Below are 14,714 nucleotides of genomic sequence, written 5' to 3' on the forward strand. Positions count from 1 at the left end.
TTGCCTCCAAATCAAACATATTAAGGAAGCAAAGGAAAAGCACAACATCTAGACAGCATAATATTGTATGGCAGAAAAATGCAAATATTATCAATTGTAGCAAGTACAGAGGGATTGATTTCCCTATAATACAAAATGTAATTACAAAATAAAAATTTTTAGTGACATTAATTGAATGTTAATGATATAAAATAAACAAAGGAAAGGAAGGAAAAGATATACTACATAAATACTAACCAAAAGAAAAGATTTAGGTATTTTATTATTAGAAAAAAATTGTTAAGAATATCAGGAATAATTCACCATGAGAGTAAAGCAATAAAGTCTGAACCTTCATAAGTTTAATGACATAACTTTTTAAAAAATGTTTAATGTTTATTTGTGATAGAGAGAGACAGAACATGAGTGGGGGAGGGGCAGAGGGAGGGAGACAGAGAATCCAGAGTAGGCTCAAGACTGAGCTGTCAACACAGGGCCCGATGCAGGGCTTGAACTCACGAACTGTGAGATCATGACCTGAGCCGAAGTCGGACACTTAACTGACTGAGCCACCCAGGCACCCCTGACATAACTTTATTATTTTTTATTTATTTTTTAATATGAAATTTATTGTCAAATTGGTTTCCATACAACACCCAGTGCTCATCCAACAGGTGCCTTCCTCAATGCCCATCACCCTCTTTCCCCTCCCTCTCACCCCCCATCAATCCTCAGTTTATCCTCAGTTTTTAACTCTCTTATGGCTTGCCTCCTTCCCTTTCTGTAACTTTTTTTTCCCCTTCCCCTCCACCATGGTCTTCTGTTAAGTTTCTCAGGATCCACATAAGAGTGAAAACATATGGTCTCTGTCTTTCTCTGTATGACTTATTTCACTTAGCTTAACACTCTCCAGTTCCATCCACATTGCTACAAAAAGCCATATTTCATTCTTTCTCATTGCCACGTAGTATTCCATTGTATATATACACCACAACTTCTTTATCCATTCATTCATCAGTTGATGGACATTTAGGCTGTTTCCATAATTTGGCTATTGTTGAAAGTGCTGCTATAAACATTGGGGTACAAGTGCCCCTATGCATCAGCACTTCTGTAACCCTTGGGTAAATTCCTAGCAGTGCTATTGCTGGGTCATAGGGTAGATCTATTTTTAATTTTTTGAGGAACCTCCACACTGTTTTCCAGAGAAGCTGCACCAGTTTGTATTCCCACCAACAGTGCAAGAGGGTTCCCGTTTCTCCACATCCCCACCAGCATCTATAGTCTCCTGATTTGTTCATTTTAGCCATTCTGACTGGTGTGAGGTGGTATTTGAGTGTGGTTTTGATTTGTATTTCCTTGATGAGGAGTGACATTGAGCATCTTTTCATGTGCCTGTTGGCCATCTGGATGTCTTCTTTAGAGAAGTGTCTATTCATGTCTTCTGCCCATTTCTTCATTGGATTATTTGTTTTTTGGGTGTGGAGTTTGGTGACTTCTTTATAGATTTTGGATACTAGCCCTTTATCCAATATGTCATTTGCAAATCTCTTTTCCCATTCTGTCGGTTGCCTTTTAGTTTTGTTGATTGTTTCCTTTGCAGTTCAGAAGCTTTTTATCTTGATGAGGTCCCAATAGTTCATTTTTGCTTTTAATTCCCTTGCCTTTGGAGATGGGTTGAGTAAGAAATTGCTGAGGCTGAGGTCAGAGAGGTTTTTTTCCTGCTTTCTCCTCTAGGGTTTTGATGGCTTCCTGTCTCACTTTCAGGTCCTTCATCCATTTTGAGTTTATTTTTGTGAATGGTGTAAGCAAGTGGTTTATTTCCATTCTTCTGCATATTGCTGTCCAGGTCTCTCAGCACCATTTTATAAAGAGACTGTCTTTTTTCCATTGGATATTCTTTTCTGCTTTGTCAAAGATTAGTTGGCCATACTTTTGTGGGTCCAGTTCTGGAGTTTCTATTCTATTCCATTGGTCTATGTGTCTGTTTTTGTGCTAATACCACGCTGTCTTGATGATGACAGCTTTGTAGTAGAGATTAAAGTCTGGGATTGTGATGCCTCCCGCTTAGGTCTTCTTCAATATTACTTTGGCTATTTGGGGTCTTTTGTGGTTCCATACAAATTTTAGAATTGTTTGTTCTAGCTTTGAGAAGAATGCTGGTGCAATTTTGATTCGGATTGCATTGAATGAGTAGATTGCTTTGGGTAGTATTGACATTTTAACAACGCATTGAATGAGAACTTGATAGAAATAAAAGGTAAACAAAATAATTTACAATCAAAAAGGAAGATTAGCACATCTTTTTTTTAAGAGGGAGAGGATGGGATGGGTTGATGAACCAAGATATCCCAAAATAAGTGAGAACATAAAGAATATAGCTAGTTTGTTATGATGTTGATTCATAGGCAATAATATGTATATTAAAAAAGTGTTCAGTGAAAAAGGCTAGCTGCAAAACGGGGTCGATCAGCTGCCACTGGCTGCTGGCTGCCGGCTGAGGAGCGAGGGTGGCGGTGTCGGGTCCAGGCAGTGGGAAGGCCTTGGTCTCTTGGTTCCTTCTTGGAGCTGCTGTGGGGCTGCAGGCCGGCGGGCAGGTCTGTATGAACGGTATTGTTTGAAATACTTTTGAGCATAAAAAAGTACTATTAATACTATGGTAGGTAATGAGTGCAAACAGACTCTCTTGAGCAAACTGGGATATAGTTCTCATTAAATATTATACTATTATTGGAAATTTTTAAATGCACAAAATAACACTATAGAAACTATATTTCATGTATGTGTCAAAAAAACATAACAGTATTCTGGGAATGAAGAAGAGAGGGTGAGGAAATTGGAGTTTACTATGTATGATAGGCAGAAGAACACCTCCCCACCTTCCCATGATGTCTACATCCTAATCCCTGGGACCTATGAATATGTTAGGTTATATGGAAAATGGGAATTCAGACTGCAGATGGAATTAAGCTTGCTTATCAGCTGACTTTATGATTTGGAGGTTATGTTGGATTATCTGGGTACGCCCTTGAAGAAGAGTCCTTAAAGGAGGTGGAGGGGGGTAGACGAGGAGGTCAGGGTGCTGTGATGTGAGAAGGACTAGACCCATCATTGCTGTCTGAAAACAGGAGGGGACTGTGAACTAAGGATGCAGGCAGCCTGTAAAAATCAGAAAAGGAAAGAAAATGAATTCCTTCCTAAGAACCTCCACAAGGAATTCAGCCCTGCCAGCCCTTTGATTTTGTTTCTCATTAAGACCCATGTCAGATTTCTGATCTCCAGAATAATTAAGTAAATTTACACTGTTTCAGCCACTGTTTGTGGTACTTTATTATGATAGTGGTAAACACTAATTAATGTTTTATCTCATTAAATAAGGTAGATATCTAAAACTTGTACGGTAGGTACATGAGTCTCTGTATTTTATATATATTTAAATAATCCACAATTTAAAACTGAATAAAAATATACATCAAACTTACATATTTTGTGTACATATAATCTAAATATAGTTGATATAATTTTTGATTTGGTCTTCATGTAGTGTCCATTCAAAGAAATAGTAGTTAGCAAGAAAAAATATGTGTGTATATATTTAAATAAATATGTATATGTAAAATCGATGCATTAATATTCTGACAAATCTCTAAAGTTGGAAGGGTGTTTGGGTGTATGTGTTGGAGATTTGGAGGAGTACTTTTTGAATACACAGCCAAACAGCTTAAAATCCCTCTTTCTTCCTTACCGCCTGCCTTAGTGTCCCTTACAGCAGCCCCTTCTTAACTATCCTCACACACCCTTGACCCTCAACCAGGATATTTTCCTATCATCCATCCTACATCGGTTGTTGTCCTTAATCCTTCTACCCTTTTTTTTTTTTCTCTATTTTGATTATTTTTTCTCTTGGTAATTTCTGTTCCTAATTTCCCAGTGTTCCTGTTATGCATCTTAAAATCTCATACTTAGCTGGAATTCTCCTTAGATTGGAAAAAACATAAACTGAGAAGATGGTGTCATATTTCTCTGGTGGGTGTTTTAGTTTGCAAGGGCTGCAGTAACAGAGTCCCACTAGGTGGCTTCAACAAAGTCTGTGATCATGGTGTCAGCAGGGATGGTTCCATCTGAGGGCAGCGATGGAGAACCTATTCCATGAATCTTGCCTAGCTTCTGGTGGTTTGTTGGAAATCTTTGGCATTCCTTGGCTTGTAAAGGCATCACTTTGTTCTCTTCCTTCATCTCTACCTTGTGTTGTGTGTGTGTGTGTGTGTGTGTGTGTGCGCCCACATTTCTCCTTTTTTTAAAGGTAGCAGGCATATTGGACTAGGGGGCCCAACTTACTCCAGTATGACCTCATCTTAACAATTACAGCTGCAAATTCTCTGTTTTCAAATTAGGTTAACTTCTGGGGTACTGGAGGTTAGGATCTCAGCATACAAATTTTCTAAGGGGACACAATTCAACTTAAACAGTAGATGACAAATGAGGAAGTCTGTGGAAACTCATTTTTAAATCAAGGTTGTTTAAAAAGATAAATTCCCTCTACATAACGTTCTGGAAGGATAACCCACATACATCTTTCCAATGGATTCCCATAGAACAGGGAGGAGTAGAGTAAAAGGTGGGTTTTAAATTTTAGTCTATAGGGTCTGTTAGAAAGTTTTAGAGAAATAACAAACAATTATCCATTACATTTTGAACTTAACTTTTTAAACAGATTATTTAGCAGATATTTTCCAAGGATAAATCCTTACCAAAAATATATTTTAAAAGATTTTTATTGCATGTGATTAAACATTTGCAAAGAAAATAAAATTGAGAGTTGAACAATAATAGCTCTTTGTAGGAACGATACACTGTCTAAAACCCAATATGGTGACAATGATGGATGAGATGTTTTCTGTCACATTTCATTATTGAATGAAGTCTTTTGACAAGAATGCTCTTTGATATCAGAGAGATTTACAGTGGATCAGAGGATCTTTCAAGGCATCATATGAAACAAAGGATTTGACCTATCATCAGGAAGACCTACTAACTAAAACTTTTATTAGATCCTTAAAAAACAAGCTCTATTGTATTTCTTTGGCATCCGTTTATCTGGTAGTTTATTTGTTTGTTGGGAGGGGCGTTATTTGCTGTTCCCAGTGAGAAGCGGTCAGACTGGAGTGTGTTTTCGTTTTTATTATTCATTAATTGTATAACTTTGGGTAACTTTCTTCTTCTTCTTTTTTTTTTATTTTTTTTTATTTTTTTTAACGTTTTATTTATTTTTGAGACAGGGAGAGACAGAGCATGAACAGGGGAGGGTCAGAGAGAGGGAGACGTAGAATCTGAAACAGGCTCCAGGCTCTGAGCTGTCAGCACAGAGCCCGACGCGGGGCTCGAACTCACGGACCGTGAGATCATGACCTGAGCCGAAGTCGGCCGCTTAACCAACTGAGCCACCCAGGTGCCCCTCTTCTTTTTTTTTTTTTAATGTTTATTTTTGAGAGAGAGAGAGACAGAGTGTGAGTGGGGTAGGGGCGGAAAGAGAGAGAAAGACACAGAATCTGAAGAGGCTCCAGGCTCTGAGCTGTCAGCACAGAGCCTGACACGGGGCTCAAACTCACAAGCTGTGAGATCATGATTTGAGCTGAAGTCGGACTCTTAACCGACTGAGCCACCCAGGAGCCCCCCTCCCCCCCCCTTTTTTTTTTGAGAGAGACAGGACACAAGTGAGTGAGGGGCAGAGAGAGAAAGAGGGAATGAGAGAGAGAGAGAGAGAGAGAGAGAGAGAGAGAGAAAGTGTCACCCAAGGCAGAGCTGTACTCACCCAAAGTGGGGCTCGTGCTAGCCAATGCAGGACTCAAACTACAGACTGTGAGATTATGACCTAAGCCAAAGTCATATGCTGAACCAACTGAGCCATCCAGAAGCCCTAGGCAGCTTTCTTAAAACCAAACTACAAACATTAGTTTCCTCATGTAAAATATTATGGCACTAATAACTTCTATTCTGAACTCCTAGGCTCACTGAAATTCTAACGAAATAATGCATGTCAAAGTACATTGAAAATTATATATGTTATAAAAATATAAATAATTTTAATGAAAATAATACCCACCTACTAAATAGCAACTAAGTGTAAATTGGTATAGTGGATAAGGCTTAGGGAAAAAGGGCTACTCAGAGTAGGGGAGGAGGGCATGCCAAACATATGCCTTTTAAGAATTTTCATGTTCTCCCACTGGGCATACTTCATTGTTTAAAAGTTTAAAATTTAAAGATACTTGTTTTTAGTAACCAACAGTAAAGTGATTCTTTTCCTTACAATGGATAGAATATCTCTGTCATTATCTGTTAATAATAACCTTCAGTTATTGTGTGGATGTGTGGATGTCAGAGAGGAGACAATGAGTTTCTTTAAGGTCTTACTTGAACTCATTCAAACTTTATAAATATATATATATATATTAGTCGATATATTTATATATTATATAATATAATATATATGAATATATATTATTTGATAATAAATATCAAATATTAGATTTATTGATATTGATATTGGCTCAAAATGAGTCAAAAGTGTTGAAAGCATAGGGCTTAAGAAGAATCCAGAAGCAATCAGTCACAAACAGCACGTAATTCTAACTGGATTGATAAATTGGATGTGTTGTGGATTTTTTAATTCTAGAAGCATGAACTGCAGTTTCTCTCTTTCAGCCAGCAAAACATGCTTTTCAAGGAAAACTTTTGATTACAGTTCATTCTTTTACTAAAAGCTGTTAGCACCTTACCTAATCCTCACTTTGTAGGAATATTCTTGGATAAATCTTGTGTTCTTCCCTGGGTCTTGGGTTGTATGTATTAGCTCCAGGTCTTAGGCATGCAGGTGGTAATAAAGACACAGGGCATTGCTTCTGAATCATGTAAGAAAAGTCTAGCCTCCTTCTAGGAACTTTGTTCTTGACTCCAACCACTCTGAGTAGAGCCTGTTTCATCATGTGTGTGGTTTGCAAACATTCAATCGGCCAACAATATTTTACTTTTAATTTTTTTTTTCTAATTGCTGCTGACAAGTATTTTCCAATTCTTTTGCCACCACAAAATTTATGCAAATAGGGAAGATCTTTACCACATTGCAATATTCTCAGTAATATTTTTAAATGTTAGCACTAAATACTAACAGCTTATAATCATTTGTGTTCTTGGGTTAGTTCTATTTTCTCTGCCATAATTATTGTCTTTTTTTTCCACATCAGCAGTGTTTCTCTTCTTCATTATCTTCAGTATAGACAATGCTTTTTAGATGTTTATTCCCTTTTAACATGATTAATTTACCTTCATAGATAATACATGCCATAATACATATTTAAAACCAACAAAATGGGACTTAATGAAAGGCAAGTCTCCTGGCCACTCTGTACACTGGTTGAGCAATTTAATCTCCCTCACAGGCAAACCATATTACCGATTTCTTATGTATCCTTTCAGAGATATTATATGTATGCATATATATGCATTTATACATTAGGCAATGGTATACTTTCCATACTGTTACAGAATCTAGTTTTTTCTCTTCTGACAGTGTGTCTCACTGCGTTCAGTATTCCATATCAGCCCAAATATAGTTGCTTTTTAACTTCTGTAAGGCTTTTACTGTCTTGACCTACTCTTCATATATTAGATGGCCCTATATTAATAGAGATTTGAGTTGGTTTTTCAGTCTTTTGCTATTACAAAACAGTGCTGTGGTAAATATTTTTGTACATAAATCTCTGCAAAATTGTTGAAATACAGCTGCAAGGTAAATTCCTGAAGATAGAATTTCTCATTAAAAGAATAGGTACATTTTTAATACATAATAGATGAGAGATAGAGAGAGGTAGGTAGATAGATAGATAGATAGATAGATAGATAGATAGATGATAGATATTGCCAAGTATACTCCATAGTGATTGATGACATCACTTAAAAAATATTTTCCTTTAGGGACCAAAAAGCTAAATATTAGCAATATACTGTGCTCAAGAATGTAAGTATATCTCAATGACAAAACTGGGGTTACCATATACTTTTAAAGTGACTATATAATTGTAACCAACATAGTTTAATTCCAGAATCCTACTGTGGGTGAATTGGGGAGGAAGAGGCAGAAGGTTTCTTGTGGTGTTTTGGTTTAGAGATTTTTTGAGAGGGTCACTTAAAAAGCAAATCAAAATAAAGTTTGTAACCAATGTGAGTTTGGTTTGGTTTAAAATAATCTAATTTATAGAGAAGAGAAAGGAAAAAGGAGTTTGTGGTTAGGTTTTTTCCACAGTAGCTTGTTTGCATTTGGTTATGACTTGCAAGACATACAGACCATAGTCGCAGTCTGACTCACGTAGACATTTAAACTTTAAGTCTAGAAGAAGGATATGTTCATTTTATCCACTTTCTAATAGTGAAAAAGAAGGAGTGGAAGACACATTCTATCTTGTGTTGGGAAATTTGGTATTTTCAGGCTTTATGCCTCATCTGCTTTCCTTGCCTAACTTTCCAGAAAAACAAAGCTCATATATTTCCTCAATATTTTCTTAATACCCCCAAATGTCTTAAAGCATATTTAAATGTTCACTAGCGTGGAAACACTCCTTGATGAATATTTTATGATTTTAGTGAATATCTTAAAGTCTGCCTACAGCACAATTTGGGAATTAACCATATTTTTTTTAAAGGAAAAGTCTCTTAAAACTGTTGCAGAATTCTACTAAGGAGATTTCATAAAAATTCACAGTAGTTTTCTATCTCATAATCAATGTTTTTTTTAAGTACTGTAGGAGCTTTTTTTCCCCTTTAATCTGCTCCCCAAACTCTGATCCATCCAATATATTTTCATCATTTTCCAGTTTTCAATCAACCCCAAAATACCTCAAAATTATTTTTTCTGTATCTTCAGAAAACAGCCAATTCTCAAGTGTATATGGAGAAGTTAATAAATCTAGATTCTAGAAAGGCACCATTAGACCCATAGGATCAAGTCATAAGAACTAATCAATTCTTACTTGTTCCTTATGCCATGAAATAGCTCAAATTACTAATTGGAAAGGAAAACACACACATACACATAAAAGCACTGTTTTTAATGAGCTCAAACATTCTTTTGCCTTTTGAAAAAACTGGTGAATTAAACATTGCATGTAGTTAAATCTCCCTTTTGATTAGATTTGATTGTTACAAGTCATACATCTAATATACACTCAAATTTTCAAAGTTCTAATGCATGTAAACATGTATAAATATAGCATATGCAATGTATATGTCTATAATAGATAAAAAATTTTATGACTTTTGTAACACATACATTTTTTTTTCTTTACACCAGTAGTGAAAATAGAAGAGTAGAAATCCTCCTGTCTCTAATTTAACTGATGGTGATATATGAGGTGACCTGCCCAAAGTCAAACATTGAATCCTCATGATCACCTTGAATATGCAGCATCTATAGAATGGGTCAATAACACTGAGTTTATAATAATGAGTAGGATAGGTTGGTAAATACTGATGTGACATAAGGGCTAAGTTCTTTTTATTTTCCCTTTCCTGTTTCTTTTTCTTTTCTTTTCTTTTTTTGCACAGGGTTATTGTCCTGGCACCATTTGTTTAAAAAACTGCCTTTTCTCCCCATCAAATTGTGCCTGCTCCTTTACTGAAAATCAGTTGACCATACATGTGTAGAATATTTCTGGATTTTTAATTCTCTTCCATTGCTCTATGTCTAATTCTATGCCAATACTACATTGTCTTGGTTATTATAGCTCTATAATAAGTCTTCCAACTTTGTTCTGCTTTGTCAAAATTGTTTCAGCTATTCTAGATCCTTGGCATTTTCCTATAAAACCCTTAGAATCAGCTTGTAAATTTTAACACGGAAACTCCTGGAATTTGTATAAGGATTCTAATGAGTCTATAAATCAATATGGGAAAAGTTGACATTTTATAATTTTTTTAAAGATTTTTTATGTTTATTTTTGAGAGAGAGAGAGTGAGAGAGCAAGAAAGCACAGATGGAGGAGGGGCAGAGAGAGAGGGAGACACAGAATCTGAAGCAGGCTTTAGCCTCTGAGCTGTCAGCACAGAGCCCAATGCGGGGCTCAAACCCAGGATCAGTGAGATCCTGGCCTGAGCCCAAGTTGGATGCTTAACCGACTGAGCCACCCAGGCGCCCCAACATTTTATAATTTTGAGTCTTCCAACCTGCAAGCATGGAATAACTCATGATTTACTTAGATCTTCTTTAATTTATCTCAGCTGTGTTTTGTCATTTTCAGGGTATAGATTTCCCATGTATTTTATTATGTTTTTAAATAATTATTTCATATTTTCAATGCTGTTATAAATTATATTATTATTTTAAAATACCAGCTTCCAAATTTGTATTACTAGTGTATAGAAATAGTATTAATTTTTTACATACAATTTTTCATTCTGACTCTGCTGACCATAACTTTTTTAAAAATTTTTTTTAACGATTATTTATTTTTGAGACAGACAGAGAGCATGAACAGGGGAGGGGCAGAGAGAGAGGGAGACACAGAATCTGAAACAGGCTCCAGGCTCTGAGCTGTCAGCACAGAGCCCGACACGGGACTCGAACTTATGGACTGCGAGATCATGACCTGAGCTGAAGTCAGCCGCTTAACCGACTGAGCCACCCAAGTGCCCCTGACCATAACTTTTTATACTAGCACTGCATAGATGGCCACTCATTTGCCTGTGTGCGGAATCAATTCCAGCCACAAAACTAAGAGCAACACTAAAGTGGAAGTGACAGCCCCACTTTAGCTGCTTCTATACGTTTTCCACTCACTATTAATGTTTTTGACTTTGGAAAAGTGTGATCTGCTTCCCGTTTTGGTTGGACGTGGAAGCCTTGGGATTCATCTTGGCATCCTCTCCACTGGTCTACTACCAGATCTTGTGTGACCAAGCCCCAGTGGACCTTATATGTGACTAGGACTATGTTCTTTCTCATACAACTCTCAACTTACATGGCAAGGAAAAATGAACCACAATCAGTGGCAAGCTCTGAAACAGTAAAATAAATGTTTCTGTATACACAAAATAAACACATTTCATGTTTTTATAGTTAGAAACATACCCTGGGATGTAACATGGTTGTTTTGAAGGGAGAAGGGCATCTCTAAATAAAACAATTTATACAATTTTGTCTCATCGCCCTTGCAAGAAATACACACACACACACACACACACACACACACACACACACACGTGTGTGTATGTACATCTTTGAATAAAATATAAATAATGGAAATTTTGGACATGAATTTTCTAGGAGTGGCACAAAAGCTGTTGACTGTGGGAAACAGTGAATGGTTTAAGTGTGTATATTTTATATTTTGATCCCCAAAGATTTAAAGTTTGTTTTTCATCACAGTGAAACCAAGACATAGTAGCCTTGCATTTGGGTTTTCCTTGTAGCCCAACAATATACCCAACTGGGTTAGTTTCTGCATCCCATGGGCTGTACACCCTTGCCCATTTTCAAACCCCCTGGAATTCAGAGTCCATGTAAATACAGGCTGTGTCAACAGGAGGCTCAGCCAGAGTGGCACTTGTGGCCTGGTATCCTCAGATGGTCAGTGTTTAGCAAAACTCTATAATTTTAGCTTTCAAAGGCTCAAGCCCTGAATTTTGTAATCTTTCATAACTTTTTCCTGAAATGTATTCACTGAGGAAGGAAAGGAAAGAGAGCTTTCTACTTCATTCTCAGGCTTCAAAGCATGCTATTAGTGTCATCCACAAATCTCTGAAGGCTGTGCAGAGGCCACACGCTGCCATTTCAGGGGACGACTGCTGGGCTCCCTTGGGGGAAATTTATTATTTCTGAGAAGAAACTTGCTTTTCATTTGTAAACACTTTGCACGTTGGGGTCCATTTTCCAATATGATTTTACAATCTATTTTCTGAGTGTTTGAATGGTTTTGGACAGAATTCTGTCTTAAGTCTTCCTCATTTCCTTTGGGATAAGGTTGCTCAGTGATTGCAAAATTCTACAGTCAAAGGAGCTAGCTAATTACAGTTGGGATTGGATATACCTGATTCATAAAAGTACTAAATAAATATTGAATGAGTTGAATTACATTAGGAAATAGAAGCAAATCTTACCAGGGAAGATATACAGGCTGTCCCTGTATAACTTTGGTTAAGATTCTTTACTACTTTGGATCATTTTTTATCTTGTAAGTAACATGAGGAGTTTGAAACGGTCTCTAAAATTCCTTTTACTTTTAAAATTGTATTTTATTATGTATTTGTAAATTGCAAAACTTTGTTTAAAATATATAGATTTTATTTACATAAATATATACAGACTATGATACTTCTTGGATTTTGACTAATTGTTAACTTTTACTTATGCTTCATGAATATAGCCTGAGTTTTTATGTTTGTTTCTTTTTTGCCTGCATGATGCAAAAATTAGTAGTTAAAAATGAAGATTCTATTACAACCCTTTGTTGAGTCTACATTTCCCAACCCTTTGTTTAGTCTACATATACATTTTGCTGTTTAGGATTGACTAGTACTAAGGTCAGGTATATGAAGCCATATACAAAGATTTTTTAAAAGGGAAAATTCAAACAAACTATCATTACGTGAAATGCCATGTTTCATTAGGAAAACAGCCACTAAAATGTAAAGATAAAGCTAACCTGTTTACCTCTTTTGAGAAGGCACAGCTTTCTGAGTGTTTTTATCTTAATTTATCTAAAAAACTATAGTATTTTAAAAATCCTTAAGACTACTCCTTCTATTCTGTGAAGTTGTGTTCTTGGTGAAAAGCCATTTCCCCCACTTAATCACATTTTTATATTTGCTGCTGTGTTTTCCAGAGCATGTTCCATGTGGTATAAAAAGTGTTTAAAACTTTTTAAAAGGAGTCTATAGTGAAATAAGTTTGGAAGACACTGAATTAAATTAAACTGAACAGATAATGGCAGGACTGCTCCAAAGACTTGATACACAAATGCACACTGTAAATATCTGGTAGAGAGTAAATACCAAGTGGAGATTCCTAGACTTAGTTCACCATGGGCCTCTTTGCGGAGAGAAATATACCCTGTGAAAAATGCCACTTAGAAGATGATTAAAAACATCTTGACCTACAGAGTTCTAAGTGCTTAGGAAATCTCACTACTTAAAAACACATCATCTTTTCCATCTACAGCACACCTATATCTGTGCAATAGACACAGTCTCATGGGCTTCTGGGCATCAGTGAAAATTAAGATCTGTCTCCCTTTTGATAGAAACAAACTTTTCAGGTAAACAATCTTTAGTATCTTGAAAATAGGTACTTATTTACCTGTATACAAATTCTCTTTATGATCTTCCACAATAATGTTACGAACTTTATTCCAGCTGTTAGACCTATGATTTTGACACTTAAATAATTTCTGTCTAATAAATGATTTAAAACCAGTTCTAGTCTCCTTTTAAAGTTTGCTTTCACTGTAGTCTTGACATGTTTCTGTATGAGTGACTTTGCACATCTGGACATTAACATATTTCATTTTCTAGTATTCAGACTTTTGGTATAAACCTAAGCTGAGTTGGAGGATTTATAAGTTACTTCCTTCATTAACAGTCCTTCAGGAAATTGTGTGTGTATGATTTTTTGAATGTGTTCTCACTGCCTCTTTGAGGTCCTTTCCAAAGTTTTATGTACATAGTGTCAGAAACCCAGGTCAGTCTAGGTCTAGTACGTGATCATTGGTTCACAAATCTGAAACTCATAGGAATTACCTAAGGAGTTTGTTAAAAATTTAAATTTCTGGGGTTCTTCCATAGGACATTTTGATTTATTTCATCTTGGGTGTTATATACTCCCAGACTGATTCTGATGCACTACCAGGCTTGAAACACACTATACATTACATGAAAGATATTTTAAATGATGCTAAGCCAATGATCCATCCAATGGAATGTGTTACTGAAGGTTAGATGTGGAATTTTAAATTATTATAAACTCATTTGTATTATGTCATCAGAAGTTATAATCTTTAGAATTAATTTCTGGAATATCTGTGTCTCTTTTTTTAAAAAAAAATTAATGTTTATTTTTGTGAGAGAGAGAGAGCAAACAGGGGAGGAGCAGAGAAAGAGGGAGACACAGAATCCAAAGAAGGCTCCAGGCTCTGAGCTATCAGCACAGAGCCAGATATGGGGCTTGAACCCACAAACTGTGAGATCATGACCTGAGCCGAATCAGGCACTTAACCGACTGAGCTGCCCAGGAACCCCAGGAATATCTGTGTCTCTTAATCAGAATCTCTCATATCTAAGAGCTTTTAGCAATCACATGAGTGTAGAAAGATAAAAGTCCTGTCTGGTTGTGAATTACAAGTCACCATTACGATCGATTCATCTTAACTAGGTATTGACATGTAAAAATGCAAATTATACTCTCTAACCATTTTCCTAACTCCTATAGGAAACTAGGAGCTAAACTGCTTAAAAAAGAAACTTCCTTTTATTCATAGTCTAGATTAGGACATCCTCTTTTTCATTTTCTGTAACCATTCTGTGTCTCAATATCACATTACTTAAGCGAGTCAATATGTAACATTTAGAACAGTGTATGGCACTTAGTAAAAATTCAAAATAATTACTATTATTATTTTACTATCGTTCCAGTGATCCTCTCTCTAGTTAAGAAGTAAGCCCGAATAAGCCATCTGTTAGGGGTCTTC

The 14,714-nt window shown here is 36.1% G+C and overlaps 1 long non-coding RNA gene across 3 annotated transcripts in view; it reads left to right on the forward strand.

The window, feature by feature from the left end:
• LOC111560482 overlaps positions 1-14,714 on the forward strand; it is a 471,269-nt gene that overhangs the window by 381,292 nt on the left and 75,263 nt on the right. The gene's annotated exons all lie outside the window — the stretch shown is intronic.

This window comes from Felis catus, chromosome B2 (assembly GCF_018350175.1).
Source record: "Felis catus isolate Fca126 chromosome B2, F.catus_Fca126_mat1.0, whole genome shotgun sequence".
NCBI classification, from domain to species: Eukaryota; Metazoa; Chordata; class Mammalia; order Carnivora; family Felidae; genus Felis; species Felis catus.